This window comes from Anser anser (genome assembly GCF_964211835.1).
Source record: "Anser anser genome assembly, chromosome: 6".
NCBI classification, from domain to species: domain Eukaryota; kingdom Metazoa; phylum Chordata; class Aves; order Anseriformes; family Anatidae; genus Anser; species Anser anser.
This window is the reverse complement of record NC_139726.1, coordinates 8285743-8312440: the sequence shown is the minus strand read 5'-3', so window position 1 is coordinate 8312440 and position 26698 is coordinate 8285743. Positions and strand designations below refer to the sequence as shown.

The 26698-nt window shown below is 42.7% G+C and overlaps 1 long non-coding RNA gene across 5 annotated transcripts in view; it reads right to left on the bottom strand.

Moving 5' to 3' along the window:
* The window catches only part of LOC310901717, a 65533-nt gene extending 39599 nt beyond the window's left edge, over positions 1-25934 (bottom strand). For all 5 annotated transcript variants that reach the window (XR_014586066.1, XR_014586067.1, XR_014586068.1 and 2 more), the window contains exons 1-2: positions 25834-25934; positions 768-866 (exon numbers count right to left, since the gene is read on the bottom strand). This is a non-coding gene — a long non-coding RNA (uncharacterized lncRNA). The remainder of the gene's footprint in view (positions 1-767; positions 867-25833) is intronic.
* Between the last annotated feature and the right edge of the window lie 764 nt (positions 25935-26698).

Below are 26698 nucleotides of genomic sequence, written 5' to 3'. Positions count from 1 at the left end.
AACGCATTTGTCTCTTCTAGCCTCTTCCACAACAATTCTCTCATTACTCCCTCCCTTCACATTCTCTTTCCCTATTCCCAGTTGCTGACAGCCCAGGAAAGCAGCACCTCTGCCCCCTCAGCCTTTAGGACCCATCCTAAAATTGAAGCTCTGCCAGAGGCTGGCCCCTGAGGATATGGCAGAGCCTGGGGAAAGCCTGGAGGTCCAGACAAGCACCTCCAAAATCTTGAACACAGATGTTTAAAAATATCCTTACTGCAAGATCCTTACTGCAAACATGTTTATAAGGACCAAGCAGATCATTTGTCTTTGCAAAGAGAAAGAGGCTCTGAACTTCTTTCCTAATGGGTCTCTTCAGAGATAGCATAATGTACAAAGGCATCAACTCATACGAAGAGGAGGGGAAATTAATTGCAAACATTTGCTAGAACAACGAGTTCAGCAAAGCAGCCAGTGTAACATTATAGGCTTTAGTATTTGGGCATGAGAAGTCATACTTCATGAACTCACTCATTACATATCCTAAGAAAATCAGGACATTCTTACTGAAGATGGGTAAGGGAAAGAATTTGTTAAATAGTCTCAGAAAATGATACTATATGCTTCAAAGATTAGCAGCATAAAACTTCTTTCGCATTAACTGTAGTAATTCCTCTGTGCTGTAATAGCTTAACAAATATGCTCAGGATTTTTACAATAAAGAGAAAGTGATAAGGCAATTAGTTACTATCCACAAAAAAAGCTTTGAAACGATTTATTCAACATACCATCAAAATCACACATTAGATTAGCAGGTTGTAAACGATAATCTAGCGCAAACCTCGAATGATGGTTTTTGCATCCCAGAGCGATAACATTATTCCCAGCTAGAAGGGAATAAAAATACAAATTATTTTTTCATTGTGACAGTGAAAACTTTCCAGTTACAATTCACGTGCAGTTCGGTATTTTATGCACAAGTGAAGGAAGCAAGCAACATCCAAATGACAGAGTTATCAGTCTTTTTTGTGTATTGCAGCTGTTTGGAAAGCCACAGGGCAAAGGCATTTATATATGAGATAAGCTCAGTCTGTAGAACAAATTAATGCTGGATTGTGAATTAAATGGCATGTCTTCGGACAGCTAATTAGCTTTGTGCTGCTCAATTAAGCTTTGAAAGGACATGTTGTGTTTCTTGATGGAAGAGAAAACATTTCCAGGCTGTTTCACAGTCTCAGTGCTTTCTGTTTCATTGACTGAGAAGCCCAAGAAGAAATAAAAGAAAAATCCAGCCGCCTTACCAAAAGGTATTAAGTCTAAACTACAAAGCACGCAACAAAGTTGCTTTTAATAGCTCCAGAAATCTTAGATTTGATGTCAAATGGCTTAAGAATATAAGCTAGCTTGGGACAGCAAGGAACTATAAATCCATGTCTACAATGCTTTTTAAACCAGAAAAGTAGCAGGACCCTCTCCAAGGAGAGGACAGAGACACTTTGTAATAGCTTTCAGTGATTTGTTAATGTTGCATCTTTCTTCAGTCAGTCCAAGATTTCCCACCTCTTTTCTACCATGCTACCGTCCTAAGCGCGTGTAACAAGCAATAAACACTCAAATGTCATTTGGGTCCCTCATTCAACAGCATGTGAGAGACACTAAAGGTTTGGGGTTTAATTCACTAACTGTTTTTCTTACTGTTACCCAAATCCTCTGAGATTCAGCAGTAAGTGAAAGCCTTCCAAGACCAGGTTTCTCTCAAATTCGGTCCTACCTTTTTTCTCCGCTGGTAACAACTTAAAAGCTGGTTTCTTGCTTCTTTTTCTGCTTGCCAAGCTCAAGTAGAAAAGACGGGTTAAATTGGCATGGAGGGGAGTAAAACCTAAAACGAGCTTCCTGGAAAGGAGTCATGGCTATCAAATCTAAAACCAAAGCTATTCAGGCTGAATTTATCTCTAGGTGTAGGATCTCTTGTAGAGTGAGAGACCAAGTTGTCTTTCTGAGCTAGATTAACACACAAAGCAGTGGAAATCTATTGTTGATCTACAAGCGGCAGACACATTATTTGATGTAATAACCACCAAAAGACAAAGCCTGTGATCAAATGCTGCGCTTTGGCACAGTGGACATCAGGATCAGCACTTTCCCCTCAGATTTCCTCACTTGGGTATTTTCTTCAGCCTGAATCTTAAAGTAAAGAACATTTAATAAGTATTGTTGATTACAAAATTAACAGCTGGCAATTCTGTCGTAAATCTCTGAAGATCACGCTAAGAAGCGGGGTACAAAATCCAAGAAAATTCAAGCTGTGAAATGGTTTCCACCTGCACTCACCAGTTCTGTACTTTGCCAAGCAAGTTCTGACTTTGAGCAGCTGCACCCCAGAAGCAGAAGTGGAAATCCAGCCCAAGGAAGGGCTGCCATCTACTAACCTGCAGCTGTGAACGCACACTGTATACACAGCAATGTCAATATATGCATACACATGCAGTCATATAATTTATGCATAGCAGTAAAAATGGGCCAAGTACAAACCTGCTTGCTGTTCTGGCACTTCAGAGAGATCCCCTTGTCAGAGACAGATGGAATAGCTGCGTACCAAGACTACTTCTCTGTAACAATACTTTTGAAGATTTATATTTCCAAACCCCCAATTCACTGTTGTACGGCTACGCTGGTATGCAAGTATGTAAATATACATATTCTAGCTATAAAAACATGGTGCACGCACATCTGTTAGTGCACAACAGGGAATCCCTTTCAAATACATGCAGGTTTTGTAGTTTATTCTCCTTGAATCTGTTTCGCCTGAAAAAAACACCTAGTGTTCCTGCTCTTGCACTCCTGTTCAGGGAAGAAAGAAAAATTCCTCAGTGCTAAGTAAGAAAATCTTTGCAATCAGAGGTTTCTACCACAGGTAGCAACACCAAGAAAGCAGTAGTTCTTATGAGCTCAAATGGAAACTTATCGAGAAGCCATCAGGAAACATTAACAGAACCTCAACAGCCATTTTTGCAGTGATGCCTGGAAGTCACCAAAGGGTTGTTCAGTTCGTTGCACGTGAATTTTTCCACAGATATTCCACTATGGCCTTTGAAATTTAAGATATACATGCCATCAAGAGCTTCAGCAAAGACTTCCTCGGGGGTTAACATGAAGAAGCTCTTGATGCTTCTCTACTAGCCTTGGAAGAGGAACACCAGAAGAAAAGTAATGGATGCAGCTTGATGGTGAGCATGCAGACATCACATCACTTTCACCTGGGATACAGATGGTGCAGCTGGCAGGCACAGGTCCCCGTGCTGGTGGACAACCACAGTGCCTCAAACATAGCACAGAAGCACTTTCTGTTCATGGGGAGAGGAGTCTGAGTCTTATCTGCTACTGTTGACAGCTGTTCTCCCATAAATACATGAAGATTTCCCCCAGACGGTATCTTTATTACAATAACTATCCAATAGAAAATATTCATCACATGCCAATAACAATAAAAACCCACTTAATTATGTAAATAATGAAAATGAGAAAGTGCTTGTATTTACTTTTCTTTCTGTGAACCACACCTCCATGACAAGCTGAGACTTAACGCCAAACAAAGGATTTAGATCTGCACTTCCAACCACTTGCACAATGGCTAAAATTTTCAAATCACATAGATAGCCTTGAAAATTTTAACAGTTAAGGCTATTAAGCAAATATTTAATTCTTTGGTTACTCTTATATTATACCTGCCCCTTTTTTTCTTTTAAAGGTACCATTAGTTTTCTTTCTGCCTGGACCCTCTCTCAACATGCATACCACCACATGTGATTAAGCCACCTCTGAACACACTTCATAAGCCTGTGTACAGCACAGAAGTGCTTCATATAGGAAGCTGTCAGAACTGAAAAAACTGAAAAACAGCATTTATCTAAGCTGTAGTTAGCATTCTCGGAATGAATCTGACGCTGTGTCAAGAGGGAGGAATCAGCAAGAGCCAACCATGAAAGGAAGAGAGCTTGCTTTATTCCACATCCAAGAAAACATTCAGCATCACTACTTCCCAAATTGTATATGAATCCTGCCCCATTTCATTATTCAAAGCCCTTAATACGACAGGCTGAAAGCTGGAATACTTCAAAAAGCATCAGCAGTAGACCTGCAACTATTAAATGCTGTGCTGCGTTACCCCTACAAATTCTGTAGTGCCGGCTTTCAGACGAATGCTACGAAGCCAGCACAGACGGGAACAGGGGCTCCTTGAACACTCGTTTCTAAGACTTTGCACACGCTAAGGTCACGTGGAAGGAAACCAAGATACACAAAGGAAAAGCACGGGGAAGGATCGAACAGAAAAACCCCAATAACTGAAGCTTAAAAATCTATTTTTGGAAGAAACAAGAAACCAAAGTTTTCAGTAAGGTACAAAATATGGGTGAAAAGCTGCTGTCCCAGGTATTTCTCAGCCTCCAGACACGCATCCTGCTCGGTTTGACACCAGCCACACAGCTCCCCGGGGTGACACGGGCTTTCCCTTGCCTGGGGCACAGCCCCAGAGGTCCCCACATCATGCCCACAGCCACCTGGGCTGCCGAGCAAAGCTGCTGCTCCCCTTTACTTCCTCGCCATTCCCTCCCCAGCAAAGCCCCCCGGAGGGCAGGTTGCGATAGGTTTCAGCCTTGGTGGCCTGTGCACAAAGATTGATGTCAGCTGAAAGCCAGATAAAAGCTTGACTGCATTGAACACCAGAAATGCTCCTTATTTCCTCTTTCATTATGAAGAATGATTTTATCTTGACTTTTCAAAAAGTACAGTGATTGCTCTCTCAATTAACCGTGTTCTAAGTTTTCCATTAGCACAGCACGGAATAACTGTAACCCATTGTACCATCCCAGGGCTCATTTTGAAGACACTGATTTACAGCAAAAAAGGGATTTTGTGTTTCTTGCCAGTTATAAAATTGCTAAGGTAAAGCCGGGAAGCAGACATGGCAGCATTCATTTCATCTTCAGCTCCTATTTCCCAAGAAGGCTGCAGCAGGCAGTTCAACATAAAAGAAGGTTATTAAAAATTCCACATCCTTGAAGAAGTCTTCATAACACTGATAATAAATTCAATTTTCAAGTTGCCTACTACAGCCTTCTCCTGACTAACACAGTTATCCTAACTTAAGGACCTTTTAAACTAATGACCTGGAAGGAATAGGGGATATTTCATTTGAATCTGTGCAAAATTTGAAAAATTGCTCCATACTCTGATTTTCTGCATCTCTTAGTACAATTAGTACTCCCCAAGCGTCCCTCCCTGCCATGGAAACTCACAGGAAAGAACAGGGTGATTCATAATGCAACACAAGTGATTAGGTACATCTGAACTCAGAAATATTAATAAATTGCTGGTCGTATATTTAAAACAAAGTCATGCATAAGTAATGCCTTACAACTCATATTCAAATATTACAAGAGATAAAATAATGAAAGTTTACTTAACTAAACTACCTAGGACCCAAACATGCAATAAATGAACTCCAGTCTTGGGCTTTGGATTGGAGTCACAGTCGTTTAAATCTTATGGATCTTTTTCAGATATAGCACTTGGTTGAAAAGATAAAAATAAAAATAGACTTTATAGAAAAGCATGGCATGAACTTATATTAAAAAACAGGTTTCTACATTTGTCTAGCCTAGTGACTATCAGTTACACAGCAGAGAAAATAGTTCCTAAGGAGTATGCTTCCCTAGATAAGGAAACACACTCAAACCAATCCACGGTGGGTCTGAAAGTCAGGAGAACACGAAGCATTTCTCTCCATCAGCCCCATTTGAAGATAACAGCCCAGATTTCTCAAAGGCTTTGATAAAAACAGCCAGGCAGAGGTAGAGAGGCCGATGGTACAAGGTCCCAGGCTCTCTACCAGCACAGCCCCGCGCACAGGGGCTCAGCACCCAAGCTGTGCCAGCACGGTGACCCTTGCTGCTTGCAGGGTCCAGACCACCCCGCTCAGCCCCCACAAGTAACTCACCCGCTCAGACAAGACTTCCCCATAGCGGAGAGCCTCCAGCACCAAGGAGATGATGCCGGGGCAAGCAGAAGCTGCAGCCAAAATTCCCGATGTGCACATGAACAGGACAGCAAGCCTTCCAACTGCCCAGCTTTGCCTGGTATTTGGATTCCTCTGATGGATTTGGATTCCTCTATCTGGCTCACTGATACAACCTAAACATGCACATCCTGTTGCAAGGCTAGCCTGTGCTGTGAAGAAGCAGGGACAGCCTAAAACATATGTGGAGGAAGGTACTATTTTGCAACAAGGTTCCCACATCCCCCATCAAAGCCTTTCACAGGGATGAACCCTTCCTCTAATGCACCGAGATTGTTCCTTTTGAACTTCTGATGGGGTTTTATTTCTGATTCGAGAACAAGCTTGCGCATTGATTAGCAAAAGAGGGGAAAATCACCTTTGAAATTGTTCTTTTGAAGATATTATCTTCCAGCTCCATGTAAATATCTAATGAATTTGGAAAATATTTTCAACTTCAGTCAAGTAGCTGGATGTAATTTTAACAGAAGTGAAAGTCTCTGATCTGATACTACCGAGTGCTGTAGAGATTTGGATGAGTGGGTAAGCACGCTAGTCCACGTGGAATCTGCAATAGTTACTTTTTGAGGAAATTAGCAGATCAAAATTAATTTTGTATTTATATAACTGCAAAAAAGATTTTACTTCAAGTACTTACTTCTATAAATTACACTCATAACATCATTATCTGATTAAGTGCAGTGCGTGTTGTCAAATTCGGGAAGCGATACATTCTCACATTAACTGAGCATATATTTATAGACAACTTTTGTGACTCTTCAAATTTTTAATGCATACAATAGGAACAGAGGCTGATAACTGGATAAGTGGCTCTAAAAAATTTCTAAGGATGTTTTGATGAGTTGAATTTAAGAGAATGTTACAACCAAGCCTCAAAAACGCCAGGGAAAAAAAAAAACAGAACAAGAAGCTCCCATGGCCACAAGAAGAGACTGTAAGCACTTCAGAGCATTGTCTATGTAGAGACAAACCAGTGAGAAGAGGAAGCCTTAACCCCACTTGTCAGAGAATTCAATCCCTGGATGTCCCTGCGAGGCGACCCAAGCCCATCAAACCGCCCCGTGGTGTCACACAGTGCCACTTTGGAGAAGCACTCACTGCTGAGTTCTGCCTACTCCCACAAAATCAATGGCAAGGCTCCTACCGGCTTCACGGTGAGCCCACAACGAGCCCGGAGAAGGCAATGGGAAGAGCTCTGTAAGGTCTGCCCCGTAACACACACGGTGAGAAAGCAATTTCACTCACGCCGTTTGTCTGAACAGAGCATTGTCGTGCTTTGAGCACACCTATTTCCCAATGAGCTACAGTGGTTGTTAGAGCATCAGCCCAATCTGCCACCGCATAATAAAGTCAACACATTAGAGTTTAATTGGATGGAGTCATTTACACAGTAATAACAAGGATTAAGACACAGAACACAACAACTCATTTTCTTAAATCTATAACCAGCTGGTTTCACTGCAGGAGTAAAGAGTACTTGCCTCACTCACCTCCTATTAGTTGACATGTTTTGCCAGGTACTGTAAGAAATGTTTAACAAAAAAACACCATTTTCAGAGACTGAGGCATTCAGCCACGCAGCTGCTCGCAGGGGAGTCCATTAGCACATGAGTGCAGAGCATCTCCTCCAACTTTTACAGAGCTGTGAGACTTCCAGACAGCAACAATCCAAAAGACACATGAACTCCTTTTGTTCTCATGTACTGCCCTCAGCTGAATGCTCCTAGAAAACTTCGGGGCCATTACCTTGCGGCCTAGGACCATGACCCATGTCTCCTGCAGGATGCGGCTGTCAGCCACAGACAAGGATAAATCTGTTGGAGATGATTTTCCCCACCCCAAGTTTCACTCTCCAAGTAATGCAACAGCAGCCAAAGGCAAAGCTACCCTCACTGCAAGGTTTTAAGAGTTTCACAGGACCTCAGTCCTCAAAGCCTCTTATCACAAGCTCCAAGGCAGTGAGCTGCTCCAGAACACCTCCATACGTTTCAAAGGCTTGGGTCAAACTTCTCATTTCTCTATCATTTTTACTAATCTCTCAGTTTCAGTAGTTTCAAAGGGAGGAGGAGACTAGGCTGAATTTTGCTGCCTCTCGGCATGCCCAAGGCCATGGCTCCGGGCAGACAGCAGCCTCCTCCTCCAGCAGCAGCAGCATGTGCTACAGCAGTCTCCCCCCAGCGCTGCCTCCCCATCCTCTGCAGCACAGGAAAATGGAAAATACAGCTGAACAGATAAGCATGGCTTGCTGGTGGGCCAAACTGCTGTTCTCAGAGTGGCATTTCGTATTGTTTGATATTCTTGAGGTACTGAGCTGGCTGGCATGAGGTGGTATCAGACACCAGCATCCCCAAGGCTCACAGCTGACAGCCAGGCACCGGTAAGAGCAAAGCTCTCCCCAGCACGTCTGCGAGCAGCTATGAAGCTGAAGCAGTGACAGCGTGGTGCTTATTTGCCAAAACAGCTCAATTCAGTAAGCTGACAGAGATGAGGGCTGTACTATGATGTTTTGAGGGATAACGTAAGAAGAGAAAATTAAATGTAACTGGAAGAGATTAATTACTCACTGCAAGCTATTTGCCAAATTAAATCTCAGTTTTTCTTTTAATACAGTTGCTGGTTGGATATTATTCAAAATGAAGCCTTATAACCTTTTAACCAAATATTACTAAATCACCTCTGCTGGCTTGATTAGCACTAATCAGACAAAACATTTGACTGGATAAACATTTTTCTCATGTTTTCCCTTCACTAGCAAACATGTCCTGGTGGTGCCGCTTCTGCCAGAGCCCCAAGCACAGAAGGCTGAAACCTGGAACTGCGCTCCAGTAACACCTCACCAATAAAGCTAAGTGTAATGGATGGCTTTGGAAAACAATTCTTTGAAGTTTGGCAAATATGATTCGTTTCCAAATCAAACGGGTATTTCCATAAATTCTTCACCATAATTCATCTGAAGCTGGTAATTATGTTTCTTCCCCACCCCAATGTTTGCTGAAAGGCTTCATTCCCAGCACTGGGAAATACTGCTTCACAGAACAGGCAGTACAAAGCAGATAACCTAATGTGAGGATATCTATGTCCAGAGATCATCTCTCTGCTTATCTGCCATGTGGTTCAGGACAAACCAGTCAGGCTAATCCCCAAATCTCTTTTCTCTGAAGAGCTCTGTATTGCAGCTGTCTAGAAAAATGGAATTGAAATGAAAAAAAGAAAAAACTCCGAGTTCTGTGATATTTTGACATTTCCAGAAAGAAAACGACATTTCTCCAAGAAAGAAAATATCTTCCCAGGCAAGCATCTTCCAGCTGCAATACGTTCCTGCAAGCAGCCCATGCAGCCCAGGTCAGCTCCAAGCGCCTGCCAGGTCCCAGCTCGGAGCCGCAGCCGGGCGAGCTTCCAGCACAGCCTGCCCTGCCTTGAAAAATGAATCCAATTCAGCATGTTTCCGTGAAGCATTTCGCTTATGACAAATTGGCATATTCTGATGGAGAAGCGAGCCTTCAAAAAACTTCTAAATAGCTTCACTCGGTGTGATTTCGCTACACAAATAGATCTTGACAGTGTTTATTGTCATCCACCAGGACTCCATTAGAAGAATGGAAATTCATCACAAGCCGCCTCTTGTAAAAGGTTGCTGTCATATAAAGTTTCTTCTTCATGTATAATTGTATTTTTTCACTCCTGTTTCTCCTCAAGACTTATTTTACACATTATTCTATTGCATTATTTGTCCCCGAGTAATCTGTTCAGTTACTTTTGGGGGGTAAAAACTCATCAGATAGACTGAGCTAAATGTAGGCTTCTAGCCTGTTTAACGCTACTGATTTTGAAACAAATATATTTAAATGCTTTTTTTGGGAGTAAATCTATCTATAAGTGATATTCAGGATGCTATTATCTATATGTTTAATTTCCATAAACACATGTTAACAATATTGTCCTAACTTCACTGAAGCAATTGGTGGTAAATACACAATACTAGGCCAAGGCCAAGGCAAGAAAATGCTTCAAACCAACCGCTCCTATTGCATTGCCTGAACCCTTGAAAAGCCCCGTCACCTCCCCAAACCAAGGGTTTTCCCCCCCCCCGCCCCCCCCAACAGTGCTGAGGTCCCTTAGCATCACACCCTCTGACAGAGCCTCAGCCACAGCAGTGGGGAAAGGCAGCTCCAGGTGTTTCCAGTAGGTGCCTGACCCACCTCCAACAACCACTTCTCCCCAGCACCCCCCTCTTGCCCCCCAGATTCCAGCCCACCCTGGAGCTCTGCACATCAAATTCAGGTAAAGAACAGTGCTGGGACACTGCACAGAGATTTGCCTTTGAATCAGGATTTGGAAACTGCTGCTGCACGCACAGCAGGTCAGTATTTTAAAACGTGACTTAGACACGTGATATTGGATTTCCAAGCTAAGAAAAATTAAGACCTAATTTTAAAATTGAGAACAACTTTCTAACAAGCCTAGCACTGATAGCTTCAATAGCAAAGTAGGACATTTTTTTTCCTGCTTTGAATTATAATACAAAAACTGAAATATGCTTAGAAGCAAATGCTATATTATATACTTTCTCCATTTGTTGAAAAACCGTAGTAAAGTCCTAACAGTGACAACAAACATCACAGACTAGTTAAGCCAAATGCCTCAAGGTAACTCAAAAACCCTTAGGACAAGAATTAGAACGATCAAGTTATATCCCATTCATTGTCTACATCTAAATCCATGTAGAAAAATTAATCTCCAGTTCAGAGAAAGTCTATGAAGTTTGCGAAGCACTTCTCTCTCTAAATTCTTTAAGAAAAACTATCAACACTCAGAATTAGCAGTTAAAATAAATTCATTTAGGTTTCCCAGAGGTAGTTGCAAAGTGGTATTACCTTCCAAACTAACAGAATGCCTTTGATATCAATTACCGCCTTTACCACTCCGGCACTGCAGAAGAGGCTCAAATAATGGCAGGGAGCCAGTTAGGACCCCCAGGGTGCCAGCACTCTGGGTGTACAGTGTGATAGTCATTACCCACAGACGTTTTAGTTTTTCAACATTTACACTGAATGCCTAAAGTCAGGCAGGAATTACCCAGACCAAAGCACTGCAGTAGCTTTTATTGAAGTTACAGGGCGCTTCCGTGAAGCCCACCATGGTCTCTGATAGCTTCGTGTGCATGGGTAGAGGAACAGCAAGAAATGGGCAAACCTGTTCTTATGATTTCTCACTCCAAAGAACCTTCCCTATTTCACTGTATACCGTGAAATTAGAGGGAAAAATTACCCAGGATGTTTATTTTTAAAAGAAAGCCCACATTCCAATGGTATGAGGAAGCCTTGGGTCCAATTTGTGTCTTGAAATACAGCTGAGAGTAATAGATTAGATGTTTTTGTAATTATGAACAAAATATCTTGTCAAAGAACAGTGAGAAAGTAATACACTGTACAATTCAACAGAAAAAAAAATCTTTCTCCAGTATTACCTCTGAGTTACCAGGGATAAATCCTCCCTGGCAGGAATGATTTGGTACCATTCATTTTGTACTGAATTTTCCCAGAGGAAGAGGATTTTGTTTTAGCTCCCTGTATATTCCTTGACAGAGTCTTCACTGGGGCTTACCTGCAATGACTTCACTTCCTTTAAGAAGCAAGATAAGGCAGATAACATGATTTTACTTCTCTGCTGTTGAGAGAGTGGAAGCCAAGGAGCAGACTCGAAAAGTTGCTTTCTTCCCTCGCCATAGCCTTAAGCACAAGCACCACAGCAGGTTGTACATCCCACAGTGGCACACACCGATGGAGAAGCAGTCCAGGCCAACTTGCCTGCCCAGCGTTAACCCCACGCTGCACCCAGCATGACACCAGGAGTGCACAGCAGCTGGCTTGGGCTGAGCAGGCACAGCCACACAGCCTTCTGCAGGCTGCAAAGGCACCAGGGCAACCCCAAGCTGTTTTTCTTCCAGCACTTGCTGAAAACAGTTGGAGCAAACTTGGCATCAAGCATTCACCCCATCAGAGACCAGAAAGGGAAAATCTTGTTTCTCTAGAGCATCATCTGCTGCTCAGAGACTGTGTTGCTCTTACTTGTTATTCCCCAATGCTGTCACTGCTGCTGTAACATCAATCACTCCTCCCTGCAAACCAAGTATTCCTGCACATTTCTTTCATTACCCCTCCAAACGAAAGCACCAAAGTCTATACGAGTTGAGATTAGGCTGAGTATGCTCTGGTTTTGATTACGAGTATTGTGAAGGTTGTAGTGAGATCCAGCATTTCCCTCACCCTTGCTTATCTGGTTGATAGCTTCGACATGGCACAGACAGGCTGCTAGATGACCTGATCCTGGTGGTAATGGAAAAATCAGATACTGCCTGTTTCTAAGGGTCTAAATAAAGACATTAAATAAAGACATGCCTCCTGGGCTTCTCGTCTGCTCTCAGTTACTGATGAAAGACCAAGCAGCTACTACAACCAAGTCAACCTCTTCCTAGCTAAGAGTCACCTAAAGACTCGGTCTTCCTTTGCAAGAGGAGGTGCCAAGTAACAAACACCTGTGCCTCAGCGTCTTACAAAGAGACTGTATTAACTGCATTAGGAGTGGTCCTGAAGAAGCTGGCAGCTCATGTGTTAAGCAGTACAAGCCTGTTTCTTGCAGGTTCCCAAATGACTCAAAGATGTTGGTTTTTACCAGACAAAGCCCTAAATTACCCTTGCACCTCTCCATTTCCTATCATAACTGCTCGGGCTGTAGTCAAGCTCGTGAGCTTTGTTAGCTTATAAAATATATATATATGTATTCTTCTTTAGAGTCCTTGGCCTTTGAAATTCATATTTACCCAGTCCCCTATGAACCAGAGACCAAAAATTTTGGGAATTACTTCAGTGCACATGCTTGTGGTGGGTTACTTGATTTGGGGTAGAAAAGAACTGATCAAGATCTGCTGTATATTGGATTCCAGAGATTTCCCAAGACATGAGAAACCTTTAATAAAATAATCCAAGTAAATGACTAAAATGTTGATCTTGTCTGACAAGGCCAAAATAACACAGAAGGTTCTCTACCCCCAGTGCACATCAAATAGGCAAATTACTAAAGCAAAATGCTACAGTTAAATGTTTGCTTCTGTGTCTTTCACACCAATATCATTTAGCTCCTGATATTCTGCAAGCATTTTTGCCAGCTGCTGCTACACAGGGACATGCATTATTTATGCACTGGGCATACTTCTAAAAGGGAAGATCTTTGCCATGCCCAAGTCCCTGAACAACCTACGAAAGCGCTGGCTCGCACAGAGGAGCCCTAACACAAGCCCTGCAGAGGCTCTTCCCAGGCCACTCTCCTGGGAACTGCAACCCAGGGGTGTGCCAGGAATGCAGCTGCTGGAAAGATCGCGTCAGGAGCAAGTGGCTTTGTGCAGCTCTGCTGTTGGCATACAGCGATGGCTCACATCACACAGCCCCAGAGCAGTGAACGATCAGAGGGTGCCAGAGCAGTCAAAGCCATATGAATCCCTCTGTCCCCGGGCTGCACCCTTGGTACTCTGCCTCCTGCACGCCACCAAATCCTGCCCAGGGTTTGCTAAATACCTTGAAGTAATGCAGGATAAGTGCTGCAGAATGAGGAGTGTTGTAATGCCGTGCATATCTCACACAGAAGAGACACAATCCCTATTAGTCACCTAACACAGCTGAGGCTGACATGAAAACTGATTTCTTTCACTCACCCTCACAAGCGAAGTACTGCTTAACCTAGCATCACATGGAGGACCTGTGGGTGTTTCCACAGTACCTGGTCCTGAGCCCGGGCCCCTTATGCTGGGTGCTGTGCAAATAGAGACCAAAACCATGCTCCCATCCCAAACAGCAAACACAAAATACAGCAAAGAGCAGTGGGGATGCAGTAATGCAAATGGAGTTGAGTATGCCACTGAGAAGGTCTTACCTTATTTCACAAGAATACAAGTCAATATAGATCACAGCCTTTAGCTGAAGAACAGGATGATGCTGAGGAAAACCCTCTTTCACAGACAAACAGCTACAGGCACGCTGATTGTCTCACACCTGGCCAAGTTTCATCTGAGGGATGGGATCAGCACAGGTCAGGGTACCCAGGGGTAGCAAGGTCAGTCCAAAGCCAGACCTGGCACATCTGGAAGCAGGGAGGGGGTTAGGTGGGTCTGCCAGATGCACCACCAGTCGTGTAACCAAAGCGCCACGTCACTGGTTAGGTAACAAAGGCAGGGTTCGGCCTTGCAGTCCTTCTCCCTGACCTCAAGCTCCTGTTCATCTGGAGCGCAATAAATAAGACTTCCACTTAGTCTCAGTTTAATAAATGAGACTGGGCAGGACTTACCCCTTTCAGGCCAGCCGACAACCATCAGTGTTTTTTCATGTTTCAGATTCCCTGGACTGACGCTGTTTGTAATCTTGTTTGTGAGTGTGTCAGTACATGTTTTTATTGCAGTAGTTTTATTTGTTGTATTCCTTAATTAGGATTCTCAAACTTTTTGTGAATTCACTCCTTTTAAACACTTGTTTTCCTCAGTTGCTTTTGGCCCCCATTACGGATGAAAGAGAGAGGGTTATCAACTATTATGTGACTTTACATAAAATTAAATGCAACACAAGTTCAAAATAATAGAAAGGCCAACTACATAGCCATAGCTTGTTTCTCATTAGCCTGTTGGAATTTCAGTTAAAACTTCTGGCAGCAAGTTATCTCACTTGCTTTTGTGAAAAATAAAATGCTAACCATCTTTGCAGAGAGCCAACCGGAACAATATATCAAAGATGCAAGTCATAGTGCCTTCAGGATATACTGCTTCTCAAAAGGCCTTCGCTCAATTAATCAGACATAAAGAGTTTGGCAGTATCACCATCTGTATGTTGGTGTCAAGGACATCACCCATGTGTCACTCCTGTAATCAACCCAATTTGCCAAGCTCCCAAGTTCCTTGCTGCAGCCTTTAGTCTTTGAGATGGAAATAAAGCCCCGTTGTTAATAACGAAGATAATGGATTTTGCTGTAATTGACAGTGACAGAAGCAAAAAAGTATATTGCCTTGGGTAAACAATGAACTAGCAAAAGCCTCAGCAGCAGCCAGCTATGATCTCTATTTCTGAAATAGAAAAAAACACACAAATAATGCTGAAACTAAGCATCGGTGTTTCTTAAGCCACTTGATTTCATAGGTAATTTTATCCAGAGCAACGGGGGACTCAGATATGTCAGGAAACCTCAGAATATAGGTAGAGCAGGATGCGCTGGGAAACACCCTGTGCAGTGTTGGCCCAAACTTGTGGACCTGCAGGAGACCACTCCTGTCTCAAAAAGTGAGATTCTCCCACAGAAAAAGGTGGGAGCACAGGGGTATTGCTCTCCTGGTACCGTGGTTTTCACCAGGACCGTGGTGAAAAGCAGGTTAAAGCACCACCGCCAGACCCTTCTCACCAGAAGTCAGCATTTGGAGTACTCAGCTGCACAACACATTAGTATTTTATCATAACTCTGGGTATTAAAGCAATTACAGAAACGTAAGGGGAAAACGTTCTGTGAAAGTTGTATTACTCAGGGCTATAACAATGATTGAAACCCGTGCTATTTAATTTGTAAATGCTGAGAAGTATGAAACATTTAGTGCGTACCACATAATGCAGAAACAAACAGTCCAAAAGCAGTGAAGGCCAGGGTTTACATGAAAACTTTCTAGAAAAAAAGCTTAATAACAGTAATTTTTATTTGCACCCTGCTGTCACTCCAGTGGGTGCAGTGCAACAGCAGATGTCCGTTCTGACATCAATCCCTACTTAAAGAGTATTAAAAAAACGTTCCAGAAAAACACACTAATTTCAGAGCTATCAGCTCCGTGGTTGTGGATCACAGATTTAAAGGGCTACCAGGAGAACAAGACAGGAAGCTGCTACTTTGAGGAGATCACACACTCACATTTAGCAATGTAATACAGGAATCAAAAGGCAGGATGCACATGGTAATGAATGTGGACATCCAGCCTTATCGTCAGCCTGGGAGCCAGAGCAAGTACTTGTGCTTCCAGACAACCTCTCCCTCTGTAAGCTTGCCATACAGCCTCGTCGCACCATAAAAACAAGGCCCTGCATTTACCCTGTGGGTACCCGAGGACTTCACTTACTTCAGCTTCTCTGGGCACCTGCAGGAGGCAAAAGATTTCACACTCATTTTACAGCGGAACAAATGGAATAATAATGAAAATAAGCAACTTGCTAAAGGACACTTCACCACACTTCAGCAAATGAGTGAATTTGCTGGAGGAGGGCTGGCACCCCTACATGCCATACCGCAGCTCCTTAAGATACCGAGGGTACAGTAAACGAAGAGCCCCGTTACTTGCAGGAAAAAAGTTTCTGGACACTACTGGGTTTCAGCAGCAGGTAACAGAGCTAGACATAGGACAAGTCACTGGTTATTTTGTTACATCCATCAAGGCATTTCTGCGAAAACATTGCACAAACAGATCTAACATACAAAGCAATATTAACAGACATCATTAGTACTCTAACTACCAGCCTATTACCACTCAAATTCCTGAATCTTCCACGTTTAAGAGGTTCTCTATAACAAATGTAAGAAGTTTTACAGTTCTAACCTTTTCTATGCTTGCTTTTTTTCCCCTTTAGCTGTTCCCATCAGGAGCACTGTGGGCACCGTTTGCAGCCCTGATGCTGCAAAGTGCTGGTGCTCACCTCCCAACGCTCAGCGCATCTCATTGCCGATCCAGCGACTCACAAGCTGTCCTTATATACGCCATAGGTACAATATGAATTCTGAGAACCTGCTGTCGAACAGCATTATAAAAATCCTTTAGAGCCAAGTTCTTTAAACATTTATGGCTAACTGCTATGTGAGTCAATTGCACTGTTTATATTACCAAATGTCATATCTAATTCCCTGTTATGAGCCCTTGAAATAAAATTATGTGATAATTACACAATCTGTTTGAAACCTGACAAATATATCCCCAGTACAAATGATTTATGAAGATAATGCGTTGCTATAGCATAATGGTACTTCTTAATGGAAGCAGTAAAGCTGTTTCCCATGCTCCGATAACCACGGTGATTTCTTACACAACTACTGATTAAGCAATAGATAATGTAGGCATTTCAGGAACCATACACACCACAGATTTGTTCCAGGCTGTTCAAAAGTTATAGCCTGTCTATCTAACTGGCCTGTTAGCAAGGTATGAGCTTCATTTGGGCTGTTTCCCTTGCTCCTACCCAATTTAGCGCCACTGCAAGAGATTTATGTTGGGAGTAATGCATGGTTTGGTCTCTTTTTGTAAGAACCACTGCTAATCAGCACATTAATCGCTTGGCTGGTGTGGTGCAAGATGTTAGTGGTGCCTAGCCTGGGCTCCTGCAAGGGACTCTGGATTAGTAACTGGCGAGGTTGCAACTCACACCTGAGAAAGACTGGAATGCTTTCTGTGGCTGATTAGCTAGCTCTGATGAGCAAGCCCTGCTGCTCCGAGGTCACAACTAGTGACAGTAATTAAGGCACCAGCAGCAAAGTGCAGCACAGGGGCACCTTCTGTGTGCCTTCCCTTTGGTTTCCAACTGTGTCCTCTCCCTCCCAACAACTCCGCCCTTTCAAAGGGAACAAGGCAACACACAAAACACCTCCACCTAACCCCTCAGGACAGACCTCCTCCCCAGCATGTCTCCAGTTATTCTGGCTTTTCAGGACACTCCACCAGCCCTTTTCAGCTGCACAGATCTTTCCCCACATGCTTTCAGCAACGCATCTCAACGCAGCACTTTTGATGCCCACAAGAGCACCTGCTTTTCTGCTTTCTGGTCACCCATGCCCCCTGCACACTAGTAAGAAAAAGCTCCTTATTCCACACTGCATTCAGCCAACCTCGCGCATTGCCTTTTCCATGCCAAAACATGCCATCTGAAACAGAGATGGTAACAGGAGTGCTGAGATCGTGGCATCAAGCAGCAGTATATGTTGGTATGTATTCACCTGCAGTAAGTAAAAACGTTACTGAAGCAGAGCTGACTCCTAGGAGTTAGACATGTCTGGGCTAACACCCTTAAAGAGAGATTTCTTTTTGCTTTGCTCTAAGTACTATTACTTACAGATGTGGTAAACCTACATTAGCAAAACGTCACACTTGTGTACACCTGGACAAAACTTCACCAATCTGTCTGCTGGTAAAAATTGTGTGCAAGACCTCAACTTCTACTACTGCAAGAAAAAAAAAGAGACTTCAATAGAGGTAAGGAGCAGGATGAGCAGCTTATATAAACACCTTATAACAAAACAGAATGAGAAGCTGGGAAGTTGCTCAAGAGAAGTGACTCAATACTCTTTTCCCAGTTGAAAATCAGCCCTACCAACTATATATTACATTATTTTCCTACTCCTTTTCCCACCAAAGGAGAATATAAGCCTCTTCTCCACTGTTTCAGCCGCATTATAATTTGTATGTATGGCAGATGATCAAATTAATTGTTTCTGGGTTCAAATCTAACATTGGTAAGATGTTAACAATTTAAATGAGACCCTCAATTTTCTACACATTTCTGCAGAGAGTTTAGTAATTGCTTTAGCTTTGTTCATTCTGCCAGTCCATGCTTCGTAACACTGATTCCATTAATGAGCAGCTAAACATGACTGCCCTGCTGATGATTTGTCCCTGTGCTACCTATGAAATGTCATTTGAAACGGCCTAAACTCAGTAAAAGGGCACTGAAAACATTTTAAGTGGCAGCACTTTGTTTTATTCCAAATTGCCATGTGCAGCAGAAAAAATGCATTTTTATACAGCTGTATATAAAAAGACATCCAAAAGTGATTGATGCACATTGTAAAATCATACCTGTGGTAAAGAAGGGTGAAAAACCTAACTATGACAATTTGTGTTTAATTATCTTAAATGTTTATTCTTTGAGTACATCACTGCAGTAACTAGGGTCTATTTAAGAAGGAACTCTAACCTGCCTTACCTCTCCCTTTTTTCAGGAGTACTGGACCTGTAGAGAATGATCATTTAATATTTCAGAACCAATGTCAAGTGGACTTAGAAAAAGGAAGAGGCTTAAGATAGATCTTTCAGACGCACAAAAGCCATTATTTGCTTACAAGGGACAGCACAAAGGGAAGCAGACAGATTCACTTGTATGGCTGAAAAACTTGTCTACAATAGGAAAAAATGGTGATTGGCATGGGGAAAAACACCTGTGCTATTCTCAAAAACATCAGCATCCTTTCAGTTAGCCTAAGTTGCATCATTTTTTCTTGTTAACAATACAGCTATTAGAGACATACACAGATTTTCAAGTGGCAACTTGTTCACCTTTCCTATAAATGTTATGAGATTAAAGTAACAGGACAATCCCATTAGACAATTTACCGTACAAAATTCACTCAACCAGCAGCTATCATAACAAAGATTAGTGCATCAGCACCTTGTGAAATACATTAATAACACCTTCATATTTGCAAAGTGTATTTGAGTAGTTGCAGAATTTAGACATTTTAATACATCAAAACAATTCATCTTCAGAAGAAATGGATGGTTGTAGATACAATAGAAAAAAGCAAGCCCTATAGGTTACAGATACACTTGAACTGATCTGTTAAGAAGCAATTATGCAGAGATCAACACCTAGGTATTTCTTGCTAAAATGAAAAGCAAATTTGTAGAGGATTTAGATACTGTTTCTCAAAGGTCTCACCAACACCTTCACCCATGAAGTACTTTCCTCTAGAACATTTTTCTTTCTCCTAATACATAGGGTACTTAAAGGACATACAGCTCACCTGTTTTTACTGACATATCTTTACTGCAATACTTCCTTTGGTGCTAACTCTCAGAGGTCTCAGCCTCCCCTGAGAGCTCCCCCTCATGGCATGTCTGTACTTCCAACAAGAGGGGACAGCACCACCCTGGTCATTTCTAATTAGGATAGGTAGTTGGATTGACAATTTTGTGACAATTATTTTAAATTGGATTTAAGTCTTTCCTAAACTTGGCTCATCTGAAAGCAAGACTGGTAAAAACAATGTTTCTTCATCAGTGGCAATATTTTCCTGTGTGGTTAGCTGAGATTTCCAGCCGTCTCCATGCTTTTAAGTGGCGGAGAAGCATTGGCTAAGAGAACAGAATAGTATTACGGATACGTTTCTTGCTATTTTGACAAAAATGTACCCATATTCATCTAAGCCTCCCAGATGTTTTGTTACCTCGGTTTGTACACGCTCAGAACTTGGCAGCTAAAGCCCCCAGCTGGGACGGCCGGAGGGGAGCCAGGCATCCCACAGCCATCCTGCCCGGCAGCCAGGGAGGAGCGACAGCAGCAGCAGCATCAGGAGGAGCTCGGTACTGTGGGCCAGGACCCTGTCAGCTAGAAACACTCCCCCAGACAAGGGAACACTTACCTAGCTACACTGCACAAATCAATTCACTGAAATTCTGGGAAGGTTAGATTGATTGCACTGGGGTTTGCTTCCAACATCTCCCCTGCTACCGACTGAGGTTAGATCTCTTCATATAAGAGGTTGACTCTTTCAGTGCTCTGTTGCCTGCAGATGACTGAGAAGCCTACTAACACCACTGGAAGCAGCCATAAGAACATTTTTAGCAGGAGCAAAACAAGATTCTTTTTCCCTGAACTTTGTTCTGATCCAACAATTTTGGTTGAAGCACTTGTACAAAAAAAAAAGTCATGTGTAAAGGACTGGTAGTTGGACAAAGTTATAAGCAAGAAAAAGCATGGTCCTCAGGAAAGAAACAAACATACAGCCAGGAACTGTTACCTGCACTGCCAATAATGCCAAAGGAGGGATTAGTCTTAGGAAGATCAGCACAATGCTGTCCTCATAAATAATTTTAAGGTGGTTGTTTAAATTAGAAATAAAACAGGTATCAGACACTAATCAGTTGTGCAAAATAACTACATCAGTTCTGTGCAATGTAATTGCAAATTAGTATAACAGGCATTGAAGTAGGGGTGGGAGATAGGAGTAACAAGGGTAGAAGCCTGCAGGTGAACTTCATGAATTTACTTTAGAAGGTAGAAATACAAACTATTCTTAGGTCTTACTGGATATGTAACCATGCCATGGCTAAGCAGAGGTGCCAGAGTGCGGCAGAATTGGTGGTGCAGACCATCCAGCAGCCGCCAGTTCTCTGCAACATGGCAGAGAGCAACTTCAAAAATGCAAACAGATTTTGTAAGGCGCTATGTAATAATACAGGAATAAAGTTCACTGGCATTTTAAAATGTTCTCAGGTGTGAGAAGGCAACTGCAAGGAGCCTCAGACAAATTTGTTCAACTTCTGACTGCCCACACTCCACTATCCTTCAAGCACACACACACACCGGAGATCTCCCACCTCACCCTGGCCTGGCTTGCTCCTCTCCCAGGAGACGAGGCCACTGCAACCCATCTTCAGGACGAGGCAGGTCCACCAGGGAGGTCAGTTGTCACTGACACAGCCAAACTTTAGCACTCGTTTCTAATTACATCCTAAATACCTGGGTTAACAGCACTCAGACCTACAGAGTAGAAACACTTTAACTGAAAGTTGGTAAAGAAGATAGTTTAAAGGTACATCTCATTAGGTAAGCCACTTTACCTAATGAAAAAATAGGAAGGAGAACCTATGAAATTTTTCAGCTTCAGCACATCACAAATTTCAACTCCAACCAGGCTGTAAACCATGACAAACCTGAGGAAAACAATGTAGTGAAACTATAAATGGTCCTTAAAAAAGTAGGGGAAAAAAAGTGTTTCAGCAGTTTTAAACTTCAGACACTTATTTTTAAATGAGAATTGCTTTTTACTTCTTTGTCTGGTGGAGAATATCATCAACAGACAGAAGAAGAGGCAATGCATACAACTCCAGAAGTTCTATGAAACCCAAAGCAGTGAAAAATTGCTTTTTCACCCTTCCCCATGTCCCAGAACACAAAACGCTCCTCTATTTCACATCTTTCCCTTCTCATCTGAAAGATCATCAGTCTACCTAGAGGTTTGCAGAGCATTCAAAAGTGTTTTGATGAGAGACCTTCTTGACTTTTGATGGATACTTCCCTTCCGATCATTCCCTTTCTCCAGTTGTAATTCAGCTGAGGCTGCATTTGGTCTAAGATATTATTTATTGTTCAGCAGCACATCACTTGACAACAGGTGAGATACTGACTACTGACTGACACCAAATGCAGTCCCATCCTCTGCTGTTAGGCATGCAGCCTGCATCAGCCACTTCGGGAGTAACACAGAAGGCAGTACAGAAAGGGTGCTATTGCATTGCAGAGGATCTTAACTGTCATTTACATCATGTTTAGAAATGAAACATGAATCAAACCAAGTCCGAACGCACAGCTCCTCACAAGAGACCAGTTTATAGCTACAAGAATAGTTTAGGATTGTTTTCTGAAGGACTAAAAAGCATGCTCGGTATTGAGGGAACTTCCTGAAGATTTCTGCTCAAGCCATGCTGAGATTTAAAGTCTGCTTTCAGGAAAAAATACTATGTGCAAAAAGTATGTTGAAGTCAGCCACTTTTTTTCTGTCATGTGCGGATCAACCATATCTGTAAAACAATGTTCTCATAGCACCATAAGCAGTGGAGTCAAAAAAAGTCACATTAAGATTAGTTAAATTGCAAGTGGCTTTTATGAAGCATTAACTTTCCTCATCTCTAACACACCCGAAAAGAAAGCATACACTTAGGAGCACTGGCTGTTAGGAAGCTAGGTTTCAAGTTTTTAGCTACCCTTTCTACTCACACAGGACAGATAGGTATCGGTGTTGTGTAATGCGAGCCGAGATGTTCTGCAAGAGCTAGCTGTGTGTGCTGCACAACTCTGAATTCACAAAGCATCTTTCTGAGTGGAAGAATAAAAAAAAAGAATCTCTGCTCCAGGCACAGCAATGGTCAAAAAATCCAATCAAGCAATTGGATGCCTAGAAAACGTGATAGAAAAAACTAGAACAGGAGTAATGCCCTCAGATCAATATTAACCCTTTCAGAATATAAGGAAAGGCTAAACAGCCTAGCTGCAAAGAAAGGTGCACTTCAAACTTCAATTTCCATTCTGTCTACAGAAAGACATAAAACTTACAGAAAAAAGCGCACGTTGATAGTGCCCTGACTTCAAAATCCTTTGGTCCCTTCATTACACCAATCAGTGCAAATCTAAGCAAGGAACACAAACACGAGGCTCTGTCAGCATCTGCAAGCTCTGCTCACACTCTGTCTTGCAGGCAGAACGCTATGGCTCAAGCTGTCTGAAATAGATACTGTGGACAGCAGCACAAATACTGAATTTATCAAGAGAGCAGACGCAGCGTTGAGCACATCTGTAATTGCAGTCTGCCCCTACCAGAAGCAATTCCAAGCAACCACTTCGAAACAATATTTTTCTCCCCCTCCTTTTCTATTTTAAAGAAACTCAGAGAAAGTCTCTCCAGATGACTCAGCGCTCCTCGCTGCTGCGCCCATCCAAACTGAGAAACCAGCCCACATGTGCACTGCCACCCACGCACAACTTGAAGATGCAGCAGCTGTTGCTCGTGTCCCCGCTGGATGAGCAGGGTCTTCTCGATCTCTGCTGTAACACTTGGTAGATCATTTCAGAAAGAAAAGTGTTTTGCTGCAGCGATCTGGTAAACCTTTTTCCCATTGCAATCACGTTAGCATCCTGCCTTCTTGGGACCGCTGCACCCCCAAGGAAACGCCAATGCCTTCACCAGCCAGAAGGAGCTGCAGAGCTTGTCAGACTACAGATACCTAGGCCATCACTTTCATTTAAATCACAAAATAAAAGCATTTATGGCTACATTTATCAGCAGTCTCTGAAAACACAAAGACGAAATGTCAGAAGCTTTTCTTTCCTAAACTCTTCTTGGATGAATAAGCCACTTTCATTTAAGGAAGAAGCAACTTAGAGGAAAAAGTAATTTTCCTATCACACTCAGCTAGCACACAATATACATTTATCTGTTAAGATATAGTCAGGAGGGAATTTTGGTATGGGTAACTTAATCACTGTGTTATTGATAGAAAGGCAATCTTAGGCTGTTAAGGCTGAGAAGCTGCCAGACACCTGCTAAATACGAGTACGTGCTTAAACCCTACAGTACTCACAGGCAAGTAGAGGTAAGTGTTGGCTGAACTGAGGTCCTCGGTATAAAAGCATTTGAACAATGGCAGAACATGAACACATCTATTCATTTGAGGGTAATGAAAAAAAAGTCTGATACCTTAAATTTAAAAATCTTTGCCTGTTTCCAAGCAGTGAAATGGTAATTTCGTGCATTCTGAAACTTGACTTTATCATCATGCATCTCCACATTTGCTTCTGCATAACAGCTTAAATAAGTAAATACTGCCCCACTGCATAAAATCATAACTGAAACTAAAACAGATGCTTGAAAAAAGCTCAAGATGTTTCACTGTCAATTACAAGAACTCTTAGAGAAATAGAAAACTTAAAGAACAAAGTTACCCAATACAAGAAAACTAAAATGTAAGCTAGAATGTTATTACCAATTATAACACCTTCTATTTGAATGGCATCCTGTTTGCTGTTTTCAGCTTTATGAAACAAATTGCTGCCACAGCCCATGCAAAACTGTGACCACACTGCAGAAACTCAGACCCACAACTTCTTGTGCTGCAATTGCCACCTCATCATAGGGAAAAAAAATCTAATTTTTTTCAGGTAAATTGTTTTGCCAATGTTATTATTTTTTAAACAAATACTTCCAGATCTTTAGACAGAAATCAATGATTACTATAATGAGTTTCAATATAGCAATTCCAATGCCAAGAAGTAATTATGGTTTATTAGATTTGCTATTTTACTGGAAATGCCCACACTGATGATAAATTGTCATACTACTCAGTCTGGATGCTAGACCACATCTAACATTAGAAGAAATGACGAATTTAATTAGACTAATTGCGACATCATGCCAGCGCTCAACAGTCCTGTCTTCATTATGATAAAATAGGAAATATTTGAAAGTTTTGACTCTATACAGCTAACAATTCAGAGTATGGTTCAAATTTTGCCAGAGATTTTTTTTTTATATGAATGTTAAGTTTTAAAGTCTTAATTGCTACCTTTCAGATATATTTTCTCCCCTGTCATTTTAACTGTGTATCTCTTGTAATTATGAACAGGTATAGTTGCTTTAAAATAATAAAGAAAAGAGGTTTTCAATTAACTTCTTTTCTCGTGACTATGGCGTTTGCATCAGTGAGAAGCACTGCAGCGTGTACAAGTTCAAAACAAGCTGAGCATACCTGAAGCAGTCACTTCTTCCACAGCTTCCCTTTGTTGTAAGGCAGAGATCCGCTCGAAGGAAGAGGACAAGTGGGCATGCTGAGGCTATCTGCCCCAGGCTCCCCACACCTCTCCAGCCATCGGTCACACTGCCCCACGGGCACACCACTCGCTCTGTTACCAGTGCCACGGGGATGCTGGCTCACAATGGGACTTTGTTACCTACTGTGCAGGTGGCTGCTGGTAGGCTTCTCTGTCCCATAGACAACACAGACCTTTGTGACATCAGGAGGCCACTGACCACTGCCAACCAAAGACTCAGGAGAGGCACTGTTGAACGTTTGTTCAAAAGTTTTGTGTAAAATTGAGGGGGTAATATAGCCCACCGTTATTTGCTTGTCCCACACAGTTGAGGCTGGCTCTGCACAGGCATCAGCACAGGCAACTTCTTTCTTCTGTGTGGGATGCAGCAAGGGTCTCCAAAAGCACGCATGCACATACCTTTATTTTTCACTTCATTTCTTCCTTCCTCCCTCAGACAGGACTCTGTATTTCCAGGCTAAGCTCAACCTCTGCTGCTGCGCTCCTAAAGCCTGTCTGAGGGAAACTGGCTACCACCCGAGAGGGGCTGATAAACCCCGACCCTCCCCAAATCTCCTCTCACCTGTGCGGCCTCAGCAAGTCCAGGTGTTGTTGCTGGAGGAGGAAACAACCCAGCTGGGTTGGGGCAGCCAGGGTGCCAGATGGCGGCAGCCATTTGGGGATAACCTGGGAAGAGACCTGAGTTAGCCACAGGTGCGGGCCTTACTTCAAAAGAAGCGCTGCTTTCCTAAACTCAGCTCCCAAAGAAAGGGGATGTCTGAGAGAAAAAAAAAAAAAAAAGAAGAAGAGTGTGGGCTGCCTGTCTGATCTCTGTCACTGAGGTGAACGTGAGCAGTGCCAGAGCTTCTCTCCTGAGAGCAGTGCCCCCCGGGAGGTCGCCAGCTCTCCTGCAGGATTTTGGTTCAAACAGAGGTTAGAATTGGACAACAAAGTGCCAGCTGTTCCCCGAGCCTTCAGCCCTGCCTGGTGACAGGGATGTGACTGAGGACCACAGGCTGACCAGGAGGAGCTATCACCTTGTGAAATCTCAGCTGAGAGTGCACTTCTCTGCTCGCCTGTAACACGCTCTTTTTTTAACTTTTGACTAAAAGTTCAAGTGTTTCTAGTAAAGTCATGCCAGGCATGCATGTCTGTGTGTGGGCAGAAGGCTCCGTGAGGAGAGGCCGCAGCTGCTCTGTGCCAGACACAGCTGGTTCCAGCTGTCTCTGCAAAGGGCCGCTGAGCCCCTCAGCCATGCTGGTGGCACCTCAGGGACAGCACAGTT